The sequence below is a fragment of the Sorex araneus genome, chromosome 1 (assembly GCF_027595985.1).
Source record: "Sorex araneus isolate mSorAra2 chromosome 1, mSorAra2.pri, whole genome shotgun sequence".
NCBI lineage: Eukaryota > Metazoa > Chordata > Mammalia > Eulipotyphla > Soricidae > Sorex > Sorex araneus.
This window is the reverse complement of record NC_073302.1, coordinates 318,336,952-318,356,017: the sequence shown is the minus strand read 5'-3', so window position 1 is coordinate 318,356,017 and position 19,066 is coordinate 318,336,952. Positions and strand designations below refer to the sequence as shown.

At 48.7% G+C, this 19,066-nt stretch overlaps 1 protein-coding gene and 1 non-coding gene across 2 annotated transcripts in view; one reads left to right on the top strand and one right to left on the bottom strand.

The window, feature by feature from the left end:
* IRF2 (interferon regulatory factor 2) overlaps nt 1-19,066 on the top strand; it is an 88,133-nt gene that overhangs the window by 13,426 nt on the left and 55,641 nt on the right. The gene's annotated exons all lie outside the window — the stretch shown is intronic.
* LOC129401046 (small nucleolar RNA U13) lies at nt 13,189-13,290 on the bottom strand. Its single transcript, XR_008628072.1, has one exon. It is a non-coding gene; the product is annotated as a small nucleolar RNA U13 (small nucleolar RNA).

Here is a 19,066-nt window from a genome sequence, read left to right as displayed (position 1 = left end):
CTCTTTCCACTTGTGGGTGTTGATTGTTGAAACTGTGATACCGGTGATACTGTTGGTTGCTGAAATCAAGGTGGATTGTTAACCTTCTCGGAGGGGATTTGTGTTCCTTAGAGGCGAGTTTAATGCACTCAGACCTGCTTCTGCTTTTCTTCAGGGTTGGGCTGTAGTCTCGGAGATGGGAGGAAGAGGGCGGAGATGGGAGGAAGAGGGCGCTTCTCTGGCATGCACCCCGCCGGTGTCGGAGAGGGAGAGCAGTAATCTGCCGGGCTGCGAGCGAGCTGCAAGCTCTTCATACTTTGCGTTTCTTAAAATTTATTTGCTCAAGTAAAAGAGAATCCAGCCACTTGGGCAGCAGCGCCAGGAGTGCTTCTAGATGATCTGTCACCCCTCTACAAGTGCTTCCTAGGGTCAGCCGAGTGGTTTCAGATGATCTCAAACAACGATGCTAGTGCCACACATCTTTGGTCAATAAGATGATTTTTCCAAAGAAGTGTCGTAATAAGTCACATAGTAGTTAAATAACCTACTGTTTTGTTGTTGGTGCTGTTTTCCTAAGGGTCTTTCTGTAGGGGTTGGCAGGCAGCATGCTTGGCCAGGGCTGGATCCCTGGGGAGGAACATGCAGTGTTGCCCGGGATGGGGGAATCTGAGCCTGGACCTCCCTCCCTCTCTCTCTCCCTCCTTCCCTCCCTTCCTCCCTCCCTCCCTCCCTCCTTCCATCCCTTCTTTCTGTCCTTCTCCCCAAATTTTATTTTTTTAAGTGAGTTGCAGAGTTATTCACATTTGGATTTTTGATGTCCAGTGTTCCATCCCCAATCCCACCACCAGTGTCCACCTCCCCAACCATTGTTCCCAGGCTCTCTCCGAAACCCCATCCCCGCTCCAGCCTGCCATCTTTTTTTTTTTCTTTTTGGGTCACACCCGGCAATGCACAGGGGTCACTCCTGGTTCTACACTCAGGAATTACCCCTGGCGGTGCTCAGGGGACCATATGGGATGCTGGGAATCGAACCTGGGTCAGCCGCGTGCAAGGCAAATGCCCTACCTGCTGTGCTATCACTCTAGCCCCCTCCAGCCTGCCATCTTGACAGGCACCTCTTAAATTTAGTTGTTAAAAGTTGGGCCTCATGGTTTTAGTGTTGTTGACTGTGGCTTGGATGTTTAGCTTCTTTCTTAACGTCACTGATGTACCTAAATCCCCGTGACCCTTGTTCCCGGGCCTTTCCATGCACCATGCACCAATGTGTTCTGGCCCTTTTAAGCCATCTCCCCTGTGGCCTTTCCTTCAATTTTTCCACCTTCACGGTGGAAGGCCTGGAGAAGTCAACTGTTCTCTGTACTCAGGAAATTGAAGCTGGTGAAGTCCCCAAGGTGATGATAATCTTGGCTTTCTCTCCGCTGGACCTATAGCTCTGCCGTTGTTCCAGAGTCCTCCCTAGAGGGGTGTGCTGGGAGGACTTGACCCTGTGCACGCTCGGAAAAGGCCTCACTTGGCTTGAGGTAGCTTCTTCATGAAGGAGAATCCTTACTTAATATTTGAAATCTGTCTCTGTCACCTCTCTCTCTCTCTCTCTCTCTCTCTCTCTCTCTCTCTCTCTTTCGTCAATAATACAGTAAATTGAAATTGAAGTTGAAGAATATTTATTGTTCATGACCGGATTTATGGAATCAGTGGCAGAAAATAGTGGATTCACAAATGCACGTCTGCTCAACCGTTACAAATTATTTCTCACTAGCATCATCTTTAATGCTTCGGGTGGGTGTTTGTTTTTTGTCTGGAGCCATGTCCGGGGTCATCATGGTGGTGTGTGTTTAGCAGGTCGCGAGGTGCCAAGGCGCACATCGGGTCTCACACACACGGCAAGTGCCTCACTGCTCTTCCCCCTCTCCGGCCCCCACACTCCAGAGTTGATGTCATCTCTTGCAGTGTGCCATGTCCTGTGAAATGAATGCCGTCTTCTTGAGTGGCCTCTACATTTTGGAGTGTCCTTATGGCTTCGTCATAGCACTCAGCAAAACGACATTCATATATCCTCAGTACTCAATGGTAATTGGGTTGAATGAAATTGTGCTGATGACTCAGTTCTCCATTTGCTGTTTCCTGTCCAGACAGGCTCATCCAAAGTGCATCCACATGGGTAGGGATTCCCTCTGCCCCAGGAAGGAGCACGGACCAGACAGTGGTTGGGCAGCCCCAGCAGCCTTGCCTACCTGTGCCCTCAGGGGCATCTGGGAGCTCCAGTCTTGGTGGGGATAGGTGCAGTGACAGTGACCAACAGCTGTCAGTTAACTAGCCAGTGCTGGCCAAGCCACCATTCCCCTGAAATACAGCCTCTCCGAGTTCTTAACAGTGGGGGTTGCTGGGGCACAGCAGGTAGGGTGTTTGCCTTGCACGCAGCTGACCTGGGTTCGATTCCTAGCATCCCATATAATCCCCTGAGCACTGCCAGGAGCGATTTCTGAGTGCATGAACCAGGAGTAACTCCTGTGCATCGCTGGGTGTAACCCAAAAGGCAAAAAGCAAAAACCAAAAAACAATCAACAACAACAAAAAAAACAGTTGCTAATGGTTCAAACAGCTTTCACGGTTCCTCTCTCTGGCCTTGGTCAGTTTTGTTTGGTTTTGTTTTGTCGTTCCACTCCCAGTTCCAGTACTTCCTCTTCCGTGAAGCCTCCCAGAGTTCCTTTTTGTGGATTTTACCTACTAGAGTAAAGCTCTCCCCGACCCCTGCCCCTGCTTTTCCCTAGATCCCTGATGGCAGGCACAGGTTCCTGTTACTTTGAGATGGATGAAACAATGGGGCACAGGGTGAACCAAGAACTGTGATGAATGCCTGTCACTTCTGGGAAATACCACAGGTCACACCAGGCCTCTGGGAGTCATTTCTCAATTGGTTTCTCTAGTGTTGGTTGCAGGATCTGATGCTGTGGTCTGTTGGTGGGCTACGAGCCTATCACATTGCTGCTGCGTAAGTCCTTCCTGGGCAGAGGTCCTGCCCTCATTCTCTTTGTCTGCCCCGAGGAGCTTGTTCATCATGGTCCATGAGTAAGGTTGGCCTCTGACATCGAGTTCAAATCATCTGCCTTTTCCTTTCCACCTGCTGTCCCCCGGGCTCCTCCATCTATTTTTTTATTGAAAGTGATAATTGGGGATCAACCTTGCAAGGTATGGTGCTGGGGCCTGGGGTGTCAAGAGGAGAAAATGGGATTTTTGGTTTTGCTTTTGGGACACCCCCGTCACTGCTCAGGGGTTATCCCTGGCTCTGCTCAGGAATTACTCCTGGTGGTTCTCAGGGGAGCGTTTGGGATGCTGGGGGAATTGAACCCAGATCGGCTGTGTGCAAAGCCAGCTCCATACCCACTCTACTCTCTCTCCAGCCCCAAAAGATGGGACTCCTGCTTACACGGACCGTGTGAAGGAAGGTGCCTGTTTCCAGGTGCACAGATCCGCAAGCTTCAGTTGTGTCATAGAAGGAGAGAGCACCAGAGGGAAGAGAAGTCAGAGTGGTGGGTGTGGCAGAGAGCCCAGATGTCACTCAGGGCGCGCTTCAGAGCCATGGAAGGGTTTTGAGCAACGGCATGAGCTGGGGGCTTAGTCTGGCCAGGGTGTGGAGGGCCAGGAGGCACTCACTTTCCAGACAGTGGCACCTGGGTCCCTTCTGCTCCTTGTGGCAGAATCTGACCCCATCCACTCTGATATTAGGTAGAACCCTGGTCCTGCTCTCCGGCCAAAACACTCACCCCACGCTTTTCCTTTTAAATGATGAACTTTAAAATGATGAAGGCCCCTTCTTCGTCACACCGGTTCTGCCAAGTGGCTCTTAGGGTCTCAAGGAAACTAAGATTTGGAGGAGGTCTGTGCAGGGGGGCTGGGAAGATCTGAGGGGTGGTGTGTCAACACCGTGAGCGCCAAGTCTAACTCGCAGATACCTTTTGGAGATGGTGCTCCGAGGACATGTCCTCAGCGTGCTGGGAGAGATGTGGCAGTGTTCTTGTGCTTTGAGTGGGTAGCAGTTTTGGCGCACACTGGTTGGAATTCACTGGTGATAGGATGGCTTATACCAGGAATGGCATCAGACTAGTCGAAACTGCAGTGCATATGTTTTGAGTTGGTTTGTTGGTAGATCTGGGCTTCATGTGAATGGGAAGCGTTTGGATGGACCCTTCCCCCGCCAATCAGGTAAGCTATATTTGGAGTTTGTTGGCAGAGGGAATTAACTCAAAGGAAATTCTCCAGAGAGCAATGACAGCAAGAAGGAGGAGGCTGTCAGGGACAGCCTGTGGAACGCAGCGAACGAGGGAGGAATTTGTCTTCCTATCAGGGAAAGATGGACAATACCAAGTCACAGTAACCTTTCCTAGGGCACTTGCTTCTTTGGCCACTAGTCTTTTGGGAAATCACTGGCTTTCCCTGAAGTCAGCCAGGATTGGATTTGAAATCAGACAGTAGCCAAACAGTTTTGTCATTTAATGGGAGGGGATGTTCCTAGAAGACTTTAGAATTGTGGCCCTTCAGGAACCTTTGGTAGTGGAGTTTTCACATAGGAGCACCGAAAGCATTGCAGCCACCTCTTCTGGATCCTCATGCTTTTTGATGTTTCTCTGTGGGGACCATCCATTGTTGAAGGTGGCCTGAATGTGGAATGAGGTATTGGAACATGAAGTGAGATGGGGGAGTGAGGTGATGGAGTGAGGTAGAGTGAGATGGTGCATTGAGGCGGCAAAAGGTTCAGAGAGGTGATAGAGCTTTGTGGAGTGAGGTGAGAGAGTGAGATGGTGGAATGAGGAGTGGAGTGAGGTGCTAAGAGTGAGATGATCAAGTGAGGTAGGATGAGGTGGTTCAGTGAGATGGTTGGGTGAAATGGTAGAGTGAGGTGATGGAGTGAAGTAATGGAGTGCGATGGAGTAAGCTGTTGGGAGTGAGGTGGAGTGAGGTAGTGGAGTGAGGTGCTAAGAATTAGGTGATGGAGTGAGGTAGAGTGAGATGGGGGAGTGAGGTGATGGGGTGAGGTAGTGGGCGGTGAGTGAGGTGATGGAGGTTGCAGAGTGGCAGTCCTTTATAGCAATGCCCACCCTTCCTGCCTGCCTCTCCCCACAAGCAAACGCAGTCCAGTCACTTACTGGGTCCTCCACACTTTCCTCACCCCCGCCACCTCACACTACATTTTCCTCTACTCTCGCGTTGTCCCAGAGGACCAAGGCTTCCCCAGGCCACCGGGTCCCCAGTTTATATTCCAGGAAAGAGGGAGCATCACTGAACCTCCGTTTCACGTCCCAGTCAGGGACCATCTTTTGGCTTTGGCTTCATTCCTGCACTGCAAAGACAGCGCTCAGAGGACATGCTGATTAAGGGGAAATGACAGCCGCTCTTTCGCCATTTTCCATATGGAGAGAAGATCTGAACATGCAGGATGAGCCCGAGTCCATATGCTGTGGAATCTGCCCGCGATTCTTGCTTTGCTGAATTGCAGAGGCAGCGCCATTTAGACGGCGAGCTGGGGCCAGACCAGCTAACCCAGTGGTCCCCAACACGGCTGCAGATTTAGGAATTGCTCTAAAAGCAACAGAGCCTGTTAGATTCTTACTGTCTGAATGAATTATTCTAGACGATCTTCCTTGAAAAAATGGTTTGATTTGTTGCTAGGATTCAGTAATTTATTAACTCTTATTGAACAAGCAATAATTACAATAGGAAAAAAAAACCCTAAAAGGTGGTGGTTGAAAAATACTTCTTGAGCCTCCCAATTTATAGATATCTGGAAATCAATTCTGTGCAAGTCAACATAACTTTCGCATCCTGTTGTTTTTTAATAAGAAATTATGTTACATTTGCATCTGCCACAGATTTAATGATCTTGCAGATTTTTTCCCTTTAAAACCATGTTTTGCATATAGTTAATTTGTTTGGCACACTTTTTTTGAGAGGACTTTTCTGGGTAAATGGATGTTGTTTGTGTTTTGGGCCACGTCCGGGGGTGCTTAGCTTTGTACTCAGTGGTTAGCCCTGGTGAGGCTCAGGGGACCGTATGAGGTGCTCGGGAGTCAAACTGGGGTCAGCCGCATGCAAGGCAAACCCCTTAACCCCTGTACTCTTTCTCTGGCCCCAGGACGGTATCTGTCCCAACAAATGAGCTTGGTATATCAGAGAGGGTGGCCGTGGATCCTTTTACTCCCCTTGTGCTCTTTAAGAAACCATGCTGTGAGGAAGGTGGTTTTGAAGAAGGAAGTGGCCCTAGGGATTAATTAATTTAAAATTATTTTTTTAAATTTAGATACAACTTAAGATGTTTTATAATGTTGACAAAATTACTCTCTTGAATTTTGTTCTTATTTATATATACTCCAATCCAGAGTACTTGTGAGATATACATCCCTGTTTTAGATGTTTTTACCTGCTTCTATGTATAAACCTTACAGAGCTTCCCAGAGAACAAAGAGTGTCAGTAACCACTCCAAAGCCACACAGTGAGCTATGATCGAGCGGAGATTGAAGTCTAGCATCTCTGCCAGGCTCTGTGGTCCATGATGTTCTACTTGTCCCTTTGGGCATAGTCATGTGAGAAATCTAGCAAAGGGAGGCTGTCACAGTCTCCCGTGGATGAATGGATGACACAGGAGCCCTAGGTCTGAACAGTAACTGTTTTGTTGTTGTTTGTTTGGGGACCACACCCAGTAGTAGTCAGGGCTTACTCTGGATTTTGTGCTCAAGTATCCCTCTTTGCAGGGCTGGGTATCATACAGGGTGCCGGGGATTGAACCCGGGTTGGCCAGTTATAAGGCAAGTGCCCTACCCAGTCAGTGTCTTATATGTCTGGTCCCCAGGACAGCGTGTGTTCTAACAAGCCATCTTGCCGTATCAAAGAGGGTGGCTCTGGGATCCTTTTTCTCTCGTTGTTGCACTGCTTAAGAAACCGTGCGGTCAGGAAGGTGGTCTTGAAGAAGGAAGCAGCCCTCGGGAGTTTGCTCCTGTCTTTAGTTCTCCCGTGTCCTCTGTTCTGCAGGCTGCAAGCTAAGAAGGCAGAAGAAAGTGGTCAACCTCATATCCTAACCATCCTCTCTCGTGCCTCAGTCTCTCACTGTGGTGTTGGTGGGGTCCACACCTGTTGGGCATGGGTACCTGCCGGGCACCTGATGAGATGGAAAACACACACACCTACACAGACAGACACCCCACCCACCCAATGCAACCCTTAAGTCACACACACACACCCATTCTCTCTCTCTCTCTCTCTCTCTCTCTCTCTCTCTCTCTCTCTCTCTCTCTCAGTTTACTGCTCAGCACACTGATTGTAAAGATACAATTCTATTTGTTTTGTCAGTCACATGCCAGGCAAGTATGTAAATACTGTCTATATCTCTTTCAGCCCAACAAACCATTCTTTAAGAACTTCATAAATGAAAGAAATTTTACATGAATCCTCACAGTTTCAGCTTTCATGAAAATAATTGGTAAAAGTATTTCTCCACGCTTAGTGGAGAACCTGCAGATGCAGTTGGCACTAAACTTTCCCCAAATGCGATGTGTTTCCCCAGTTGAAACATAGCGTGTGCCCGGTTAATGTATAATTCAAGTAACAATTTGAGTAAGAAGATGCTGATTTTCTTGTGCAGTGGGAATGGTCATATAGTCTAAGGATGGAAATAAGTTGAGATTAATTACAGATCCAGAATTTCTTATCAGCTATCCAAAACACCAGAAAACTGAGCTTCTGTCGTGACTCTTTCAGTACAGTCTGCCTTGGATTGGCATGAGACCGTTCATAGTTATCCCAGTCAGTGTGAATCTTCACGTTTTATTGTAAAAGATATTCCTGGATGAGTTAAAGGGCTTCTGCTTTCACTATTGCTGGGGGTGCGGGGGGGGCTGTCATATCACAGGCAAGATTTTCTGAAATTTGCAACCCCCCCCACTTCTGAAAAAGTACCTGGTCAAAGATTTTGTTGAAGTGCCTCTATCTCTGACAACCAGAAAGACCCCTGACATCTTGGTGTTTCCAGGCTAAATTCCTGTATGCACTGGTTTCAGGAAAATGATGGTAGTTGTCATGATTTTTTAATTTCATTTTGGAACCCACTCTCCTGGCTCATTGCTCAGGGGTCACTTTTGACAGGGCTCAGTGGACACTCACCCGCCGAGCTCTCTCCAGTACCTTCCCTTCCCTTTTGGTTGTATCGCGCCCACTTTTAGTGATGTTCACTGGGGTCACAGCCCTGCTTGTCATGTCCTCGTCATTGCTGTGGTCCCCTGAGCGGGCTCCTGGTTTGTTTTGGTGCCCGGGAGTGTAGACAAGGAGAGCTGTGGGCGGAGGGGGTGGTGTTTGGTCCACAGGAACTGAGATGACCACTTCGGGCTCCCAAGGCAAGGACTTGGCCAGTGAGGTGGCCCCACACGCTTCCTTCGAGGACATGACTTATTTTGGGCACTGTGGTTTACAATTCTTATTAGCAGCGTTTCATACACGAGCTAGCCCGGCACCATGCCCTCCATGCCCTCCACCCCTGTGTCCACATCCCTCCCCCACTGGAGAATGTGAATTTTGAAGCTGAGCTCTATAGAACGTGAGCATTAGCCGGTGAAGTCAGGTCGTGCTCTTGAGTCTGAGACCCTGTAGGCACAGACCTAGGCGAGGGGTTGGGGACAGGGACAGCGGAGGGAGGTGAGTGGGAGCCAGCACCTGTGACAGTTGTACTTTGCAGTGGATCATACTTGTGCACTTTTTTTTTTTTTTTTTTTTTTTTGCGGCGCTGCTGGGGGCATCATCTAAGCAGTTCTCAGAAAGTGGCGGGGTAAGGGGGAGGTGTAGCAGGGGCTCCCGGTTATTCTCAGCCAGCCCTGTCAAGCCATGAGTGAGTGCCGAGCCTGAGGACACAGTGGCATGGGGGCCTGTGGTGCTGGGGTGGTGGTCCTCAGAGAGGACCTCCCAAACGTGCCATTCTGGGCACTGAACGAGGCCAGCCATCCTCAAGCCTGTTGCAGGCTCTCCTTCCCGCCCACTTGTGTTTTTGTTTTGTTTTGGAGCCACCCCCTGAGGTGCTCAGGGCACCCTCCTGGCTCTCTGCTCTGGCATCCCTTATGGGGTGCTGGGGATCGAATCTGGGTTGGGTGCATGCAAGGCAAACAGCCTACCCCCTGGCCTGGCCCCCTTACGATTTTTTTCCCTTTTTAGCCAGAGTGTTCTGACTGTGGGGGCAGATTGCAGTCGGGGGTGGGGACACGGGGTGCGGTCCACACTCAGTGGAAGGAAAGCTGTCAGGGCCCACCGCTTTCACTTTCTGTTCTCACAGTGCTGTCATTCTTTCCCTGGAGAACAGTAAATGTGTGTTCTGCGGGGTACTGCGAGGCCCCCAGTCCCCCCAGAAAGTTCCAGCCAGGCGAAAGCGAGCAAGTCCTACTGAAGGTTTATTCAGGCTTCCTTAGTCTACAAGTTGAGGTAAAGTCCTGAAAGAAAAAAAAAAAAAACAAGCCCCTTGTTCTGGGTGGACCTGGCTTGAGCCCAGGGCTTGAGCAAAAGGCTGTGTGTGAGGAGAAGCGCCGTTTGGCAGGAATGGGGAGCGGCGCCGAGGACGGCAGTGTTGGGGGGCTCCGGTCCTCAGAAAATACAGGGTGTGGGCCTGCTGAGGGCTGGATAGGGAAAAAAATAACGAAGTGCAGGGGCAAGCCGGGAGTGGGCACTTCTGCCTTCGTTCCCTTCCCTGGGAGGGGAGAGGCCACGCCGCTGGGAATGAGCCTTGCGCATGGAAACCTAAAGAGAACTAAACCCCTGGGAGTCCTGCCTTTGCACCGCAGGTGAGCCTGGGATGCTTAAATCCTCTCAAGCGCAGGCCTCAGGCTCTTTCACTTTTTATTTGGACCCAAACTACAATTTAAAGGTCATTGCTTATCTTCCTCCCCCAAAAAAGAAAGGACTCCCTGTCCTGGTGCCTCCTGGAGAGATGGAGAGCGCCACCGCGCATATGCTAATGCAGCTGCAGTGCCCAGTTAAGAGCAAGCTGCACTTTCACGCAAAGCACCATGGGGGGGAGAGGGGGGGGTAGTTTTCTAGAGTTTGTGGTTTTTGCACAAATGCTCTCTAGGACCCAGGCTGACTCCTGGGTCTGTGCTCTGGGATGACTGCCCAGGGGACCATATGAGCTCCAAGCCGGGTCAGCTGAGTGCTGGACCAGCACCTTCCCCGCCATACTGTCATTCTGTACTGGCAAGTCACTTGTTTGTCCTTTGCCACAGCATTTGCTGGCAGTGTGCCGGTGACTGGACTCCATTTGGGCAGTTTCTGCGGGCAGACCCCAGCAGTGATCCTGCAGAGCCTGCTCTCAGGCATGTGCCACGGGCCCTGCTCCCGGACCAGTGCTGTTCCTTGATCATTAGGTGAAGAGGCTACTTATTAGCGTCTCCATTATCTTTCCCCTCTGTTAAAAAAAAAAAGTTTTCTGGGACGAGAGAGATGACTCCCAGCATCGAGCGCAGGAGTTGCATGCAGGCGATTGGGGTTTGATCCCTCAGCACTGCCTGGGATAATCCCTGAGTGCAGAGCCAGGATAGTCCCTGAGCAGTGCGAGCATTCTTTTCCATGTAGTGCTAATTGTGTGCCTATGCGTGCATGTGTTTGTCCTGTTCCTTTCTATTTTGGGGTAGGGGTGGCACTTGAGACTGAAATATCCCATTTCTCATCGACCTGCCATTCGTTGGTTTTAGGATCCATTGATGATTTTCTGTACCAATTACTACAATAGCTCCCAAGTGGTGGCCATTTGAGTCATGGCCATTCTAGTTTATGGAAAGGATCCCTCTTCTCTTTACTTTTTCATACTGTGTCCATTGGGCTGTGACACTTTTTTGTCATGAGGCCATGCACTGCCCAGATGTCTCCATCAGCCCCGTGCAGTTGCTTGCTCTGTTCTTCCATCATTCTTGGAGTACAACCTTGCTTTCTGGACCCGCTCTTCACCCAGACAGTTCAGATTTACCTTTTGCCTTCCCTGCCCCAGCCCTTGAGTCCTTTTTCCCTGAGAGGCCTTCGTTCCGGTCAGCAGAGGGGTCGCTAGAAGCTATCGTGTGAGCACTGAAGCTATCGTATGAGCACTGCCTGCACACAAGGCCATCGGCATCCTGCCACCCCTGACCACTCCGGGGACAGAGCTGGAATATCAGCACTATTTACATATTTGTGTTGAGTGTGTGAACACACTTTTTTACATCTGTATTTACTTCTGTAGATTCATCTTGACACAGGACAAATGTGAATTCTACCCTATTCTAATAACAACACTGTTATTTTAGTTTCTATATTTGATTTTCCCCCATTTTTAAAAAAATTTTATTTTTTTATTGAATCACCATTTCCCCCATTTTTTGGGCTGGCAGGGGGGGGGGGTCCACATGGGGTTACTGGGGTTTGTGCCTTATCTCTACCCACTGTATAGTGTAGTGAGAAATCTGGCTCTTGTTATCTGTCTGTAGTTCATCTCCCACCCCGCAACCGGCCTGAGCCTGCCCCCTTCTTACAGCCTGCGGGAGCTCCCTACTCCGGACAGGGCTGCCCTCTATATAGGAGCGCGGCTTAGTCAATGGTTACCGTCTCACTCGTCCAGGGACCAGAAGTCTGACAGTAAAGTCGCGGCAGGCTTGCTTCCTTCTTGGGTCTCTGCACCAGGTTGCTGCCAATCCTTGGTGCTCCTTGGCTTGTGTATGCTTCACTCTGGTGCCTGTCTCTGTCTTCATATGAGAGAGAGAGAGAGAGAGAGAGAGAGAGAGAGAGAGAGAGAGAGAGAGAGAGAGAGAGAGAGAGAGAGAGAGAGAGAGAGAGAGAGAGAGAGAGAGAGAGAGAGAGAGAGAGAGAGAGAGAGAGAGAGAGAGAGAGAGAGAGAGAGAGAGAGAGAGAGAGAGATATTTTCTTCTACTAGGACAGGAGAGAGAGAGAGAGAGAGAGAGAGAGAGAGAGAGAGAGATATTTTCTTCTACTAGGACAGGAATCACATTGATTTAGGGCCCATGCTAATCTAGTGTGATTCTCCACACTTTTTTTTAAAAAATCAATGTAATGTTGGTTCTCAGGAGTGCAGAGAAGTTGATTTTAGGGGTACAGTGTGACCACATCACACCCACCACCAGAATGTCAGTTTCCTTCCACATGTCCCTGGAACCCTCCTCCTCCCAAGTGTTCCCTTGATGACTTCATTTGATCTTGACCATGTCTCCAAAGACCCTGTTTCCGAACAAGACCCCTTTCCCAGGTCCATGATTTTGTCGGTGGGGGCTGGAGTGGGGGTGGATACTCTCTGTGTTAGTACACTGGCTTTGCTCAGTTCCACCTAATGGACTCTAGGACTTAGTCCTTTATACTGGGAGTGTGTGTGTGTTGGGAGGAGGGGAGAGGAAACGCCCTCTGTCACTCAGGAAAGAATGTTCTTATTGTTACAGTGTCCTTGGCTTCTAATCTGAAGGAGGGCACTCGGCTGACCTCCACATGGACAGGGACACTCAGGTCTCAATGTATATCAGAGTTCGTGGGGACTGACCCCTCCCATGCCCCGTGCTGGTACAGGCCGCACACCCCAGTCTCACTGTCCTGGACACTTTATCTCCTGGCAGGGTGCCTCTTGATGTTGGGGTGCACTCACCATGCCCAGCTTCCCAGGCCTAGGTTATAGGTGGCTTACATATATATAACCCTACCTAATTATAGCCCACACAGCGTGCTGGCTGTGGGCTCCCTCTTTCCCACCGTGTCAGCACCCCGACTGCAACCCAACATGTCCCCTACGCTTATTGACATAACGGTTGAAAAGACTGTCCCATCTATCCTAGACCCCCTCCCTGACAGAGACCCCTACTTCCTGTCATAACCTTCCATCTCGCCACAGACCCTCCCAACCCCCATCATAGACCCCCCCATTCCCCATCCTTATATTATCCACTTTTGTATTAGAGTCTAAGCTTCATTTTAATGCATATATTACTTGCCTGGAATATATAAAAATGCATCCATAGTATATTGCTCTCTATTTTTACTTCTTTATCACATATATATCCTGATCATTATCCCATGCAAATTCAGCATTCTTTCGTAGCCATGATACTATTTCATTAAACCTTCTTTTACCTCTCTGGTGTTTGGGTCCGTTGAAACGTCCGCGATTATACATCATACTTCAGCCAACGTTCTTTTTTGAAATTTTTTTTCTAAGTTCACATCATATGGATAATGTGCCAAGTGCATAACAAGATTTAAGGGAGGCATATCACCCAAATGTGTGAATATCCAGTCATCATGCTTACAAACCCACAAAGGATCGATCCTTCAGCCAGCATTCTTGACCATAAATTCTGTTGATAGAAACTTGTTATTTTGGGGCCACAAACGGTGGTGTTCAGGGCTTCCACCTGACTCCGTATTCAGGGGTCAACTCCTGGCAATGCTTGGGGTGGGGGAGCCATATGGGGTGCCAGGGGTCTCGTTGGAACCTTTAATTCACGACCCCTCTTTAGCAGATACTAAGCTTTGCAGCAAAGCTGGAAAAGTCCCCCCTCCGTGACCCTCTGCTTTGGTTCCTGTGGTCACAGACACTTGCAGACCCGAGCAGTTGTGGATTGTGGTGGAGACGAGTTCTGATCTCTCCTCTGCTCACACCAGGGCTCTTGACAGAGGACAGGGCTAGCTCTTGGCTCTCTCCTCACCTAGCTGTGGTGGACCCAGCGGCCAGCAGAGCCTGCCCACGGGTGTGCCCTTGTCTACACTTTGCCCGTGGGTGGCTGTGCTGTCCCGAAGTTTTATCTAGTGACAGACCTGCATGATGGCCATGGTTGTATTCAAGGATAAGTAAGGACAGTGTGAGGCCTCGTAGAGACCATAATTGCTTACGGGGAGGAAGCTGTACATCAAATTAATTAGCCAAGTGTCAGAATCAGATAGATCTTCATTTTTTCCCAAATACTTCTTAGCGCTGCAAATCAGGGCCAGTTGGTTGTTGTAAGTAGAGTTGAGTCTGCATTCTCAACTGGTGTTTGGGTTTGGGTTTTGGGGGGCTATACTCAGTATGCCTTACCTCGGGGGTCATTCCTGGCTGCTGTGGTGCTCCAGAGGTAGGAGGAGGGCGTGGACAGTAGTTGAACAGAGGTATCAACCAGGGGTCTGCAGAATTCAAGCCCTCTCGCTTTCCAGCCTCAGGACAAGCATTTATGAAGGGTTGATTTAAAGCTGGCCCTTCTGCGAGGTGTGAGTTGGGAGGAGTGGTTTCTGATTGTGAGGAGGGGCGTGGGGGATTAAGTATATTAGAAATGTGTTTTGGCAGCCTTGGATGGCATTGCTCGAGTGATGAAAATGAGAGGGCTGCACAATGGCCATATGACCAATTGTCACACAGTAGAAATTGACAGGCGCGGCTTCCTGGCCTCTCCACACATCAGTACCTTTCAGTAGTACTCAGCCTCAGTACCTTTCACAAAGGTGTCTGTGGAGTTGACAGGAAGAGGATGGAGCATGCACTTGGCATGGGATTGCTTTGTGCTGAGTTTGCTCTCCCAGTAAACAGACTGGCCGGTGCCTGTTCCTCCATCCCTTCTTCCGTAATCTCCCTCTCGGTCCCAGGCACCCCACTCCGGGCCAGTCGGCCCTGCTTCATGGCAGAGGCTGGAGAAGGTCCCAAATGGTGCAGAGAAAAGGAAAGCTCCTTGACTGTCTCCTGACCCTTTCTTCAAGGGGCTGGGGGGTAAAAAAAAAAGTAAATAATTAAAAAAAATTTAATACTCTTTTACACTATCAGACCAGGCCATAGGACTCTCGGGCCTCTTTAAGTGAACCCCACTGAGTTAGGCCTCAGGGCCTGGAGGCTCACTCAGTGGACTGCTGGGGACCTTTGAGCTCCCCTCAGCAGCTGTGCAGCTTGGGACCAGTGCCTTCACCTCCCTGCCTTCCTCTCTGCAGTGGGGCCTGGGTGTGAAGTATGCAAACTAGTAATTAACTCAGCACGTTAGTGATCTCTTATAGAAGGGCCTAAGGACCCCTGGGTGAAATACAACAATCTTCGCCCTCTTTCCTCTAAGGAAACTTTTTTTTGCAGCATGTTCAGCGTTTTTTCATAACAATACAAAGTTTCTCAGTTCTGCTTTGGGGCAGGAGTTGGGGTTCAGGATGGAAACGTCTGAAATATGGTGATGAGAAGGTGTGATGGCCTTCGAATATTAAATATAATCAAATATTGTGGACTACTTTATAAAATTAAAACAATTACAAAATAACCTCCCAGGGTCCTTGGCACCATCTAGCCTAGAACTGACGGGGAGCGTAGCTCGGGGAATCCGGGCTCTGCCCATTGCGGGCTGTGCCTTCTGCGTCCAGCCCTTCCCCGCCGGACTCTTCCTAGACAGAACCTCATCGGGAGGCATCTTCCTCACACATTTGGTTTCTACAGACACCGGAGCATCTGATTTGTCTCAGTGCCCGTGTCTGGTGACACAAGAACCTCAGCCACATGGGCCACGGTTTAGGGGTTCCGTAGCCTCGTGTGGGTTGTGGGGCACCAGGGCTGGACTGTGCTTATCTAGTGCATGTCCAGGATTGCTGAATGGGCTGCACTGGGTTTAGTGGGGTCACTGGGGTGCAGTTCTCCAGGGCTACCTACCTACGTAATAATATTTATGTAGGTTTCTAGCAGTAGGGAACGTTTGTTTCCATGGAGTACGGCATATAAACACTACACAGAGACTAAAGGGCAGGAGATACATACTTATTACTTGAAGCAGTGTGTTAACTGCAGCCCAAAGGAGGAAACAGCCTGAGGGCTAGCCAGGGATAATGGATATAGAACTTGGTACAACACACTCACACACACACACACACACACACACACACACACGCACGCACGCACGCACGCACGCACGCATGCACGCACGCACACACACAGGAATACTATTTGGATATAAAAAGAATGAAATAGTGCCATTTATGTTGGCATGGATGGAATTCAAGGGCATGATGCTAAATGAACTAAGTCAGATAGAAAAAGAGACCATCTGATCTCTTTTATTTATGGAAACTAACACTTCAAGTTCATAAATTCAGAAAATAGATTAGTAGGTGCTAGAATTGGGACTTGAGAAATGGGAAAAGTGGATGAAGAGGATGAAAGAAAAATAGTGGTGTTGTTCCTTTTTTTTTTTCATATATAAGGACTATTTGGGGCCTTAGAGATAATGACAGGGCTAAGAGGCACCTGACCCCATTTGCTCTCTCACACACAGTCCCCTCCCCCTAACTCAAGCACTGCTGGCTATAGCCCTGGGGGTTTCCAGATCATCCCCCAAGCAATTCCCTGTCCTTGGACCCTGACATTGAACTGGCTGCCTACTAGGCTGAGAGTCTCTTGAGTATCACTTGGGAGCATCCCACTCGCTTGAAATAATACTTTTAAAGAAGAATGCTTGAAAATGTCTCAGGAAGGAAGAGAATCTATTCCTTTCTTTGCCTTAGTGCCCACCATCCATTCTGTATTTGCATTGGCAAATTTCAGTCACTTTCGGTTACCGGAACTCCAGGGTACTACAAGAAAATGGGATCTGGCCTGAGTTGGGCATCTTAGCAGGACCCTGTGGTGTTTTGAGTCTGGAATCTCTCTTTTTTCCGTAGCCACTTGCAGAACAAGAGCTCACACAAGAAACAGAAGCTTAACAGAACCATGCTGAGATTAAGGAATTCTCCTTGACCCCTTTGCTTCCCCTCCCCCGCTGTGGTCCTTCAGCAGCGCCCCTGATATGGGCTTCCAGCACCTCCAGGAGCGATCCCTGAACCCAGCTAGACATGGCCCCAAACCAGAAAACAGAACAAAACAGAAAAGCCCCACCTTCTCCCATGCAGGTGCTTTCATAGTTCCTGGTGGTTGTCCTTGTGTATTCAAGTCCAAGTGCCACAAAGTGCAGTAGCTTTGTGCGTGAGAAACGTTTAGGTTAGCGCCATTGTAACCATGCTACCAGAACAACAATAAACAAATTTAAGTGCTATTCTTTACTCAGTAATGCTGAGCAAATAAATTGATTTCATGAGCCTCTATTGAATTGCTCCCAGGGGTTTGAAAAACAAAGGTGAGAGGTTTGGGGCATATATTCTGAAACCACACGGATCTGAATTTTGAATCCTGGATTTACCACTTATATTGCTCTGCCTCTTGGCAGGTAGATTTGTTTCCTCAACTGTAAAATTATCAGCTACTAGGTATATGCCAGGTAGCTTGTTTGACGTTTCAATGAAATAATGCAGAAATAGCATTTTACTTTGTATTGAGCTCCTGAGTTAATGTGTTGGGGGATGTTAATGACAATGGTGATGATAAAGAATTTTTAGTTTCAACATGGGCTTCTCTGAATTCATACAGGTTTGAGCTAAAGTTACTTTTGCTGAAAAGCGACACAAAAGTTCATGTGAGGAGTGTAGATTGTGATTTAGAAGGATCTTGCATTTGGGAAATAACTGCTGAATACCTAGGAAGGATTACTACTAAAACTTCTCTATGTTTCAAGCAAAGCATTACCAGTTAGGTTCCCTGCTGGTGCATTTCCATCGCCACCATCCTGAACCAGAGCCATCGTTGTTTCTCCCTCCTACATCGACCTCCTCCCTACACCCCTTCCCTTAGTTCTCTTATCAGTGACCTGGCCACTGTTTTTTCTTTTATCTCTTCATCAGTTTTATATCAGTACCCATAGAAGTGAAATAATCCATTAAGTGTTTTCTCTTCTGACTTCATTTCACCTAATTCCTTTGAACTCCTTCCATTTTTCTGTGAATGACCAAGTTTCATCTCTTTTGTATAGTGGAGTAGTGTTACATGGTGTAAATACACCACCCGTTCTTTCTCCCATCATCTGTCACTGGGTACTTGGTTTGCTTCTGTGTTTTAGCTATTGCAAATGATGCGGTGGCAGACAGCGGGGGATTAGGTGTTGCTTTTTTGTATGAATGGTTTTGTATTTGTTCCGATACCCAAAGTGGAGTTACGGGATTAGGTAGTTGTCTTTTACTTGTGTGGGTTTTTTTTTCTTCTTTTTGGGTCACACTTGGCAATGCTTAGGGATTACTTCTGGCTCTGCACTCAGGAATTACTCCTGGCGGTGCTTGGGGAACCATATGGGATGCCAGGGATCGAACCTGGGTCAGTTGCATGTAAAGGAAATGCGTTACCCACTGTACTATCGCTCCAGCCCTGTGTCTTTTACTTTCTATTGTTTTGTGTGTGTGTGTGTGTGTGTGTGTGTATGTGTGTGTTTCCAGGTCTCAGACCCACAGCCCCATGTCCGCCTGAATGCTCTCTACCAGAGCCCCAACCTCGCCCTCTCCTTCGCTCCTTAAGGAAGCCCATGGCATTTTCCAAAGTGGTTGCACCTTATTATTCACACAAAGAGTTCCTTTTCTCCCCGTGCCCTTTCAAGAGTTGCTGCTTTTGATATAAGCCGTTCTCACAGGTGTAAGGCGGTACCTCATTTGTGGTCTTAATTTTCATTTCTCTAGCGATTCTTTGGGCTGGAGAGATAGCACAGCGGTTGAGCTTGCCAGTCACCTCACCCCCGCTTTGATCCCTGCCACTTTGGGCCCTGCATTGTATATGGTTCCCCGGCACTGCCAGGGGTGCTCCTGGAGCACAGAGCTAGGATTAGCCTCAAAACTCAAAAACCAAACATTATTCTGCTCTTTTTCGGTTCGTTTTGTTTGTTTTGGGATCACACTGAGCAGTGCTCGGGACTTACATTGGCTCTGCACTCAGGGGTCATTCCTGGTGGACTCAGTGGACCGTATCGGGATCAAACTCGGGTTGGCTGTGTGTAAGGCAGGTGCCCACCCCACTCTGCTATTGCTCTGGCCCAGTATTCATTTTAATTGGTTTTCCTTCCCCACACATTGTTGGAGGAATCTTTCTGTACCTTGTTGATTAACCCCTTACCAGATATCTGATATGCTAATATCTTCCACTATTGGCTGTCGTTTTCTGTTGGTTATGTTTTCTTTGCTATACAAAAGCTTTCACATTTAATGTCAGCCTGAATACTTTAATACCTTTAATTCCCTTGCTGTTGGGGTTGA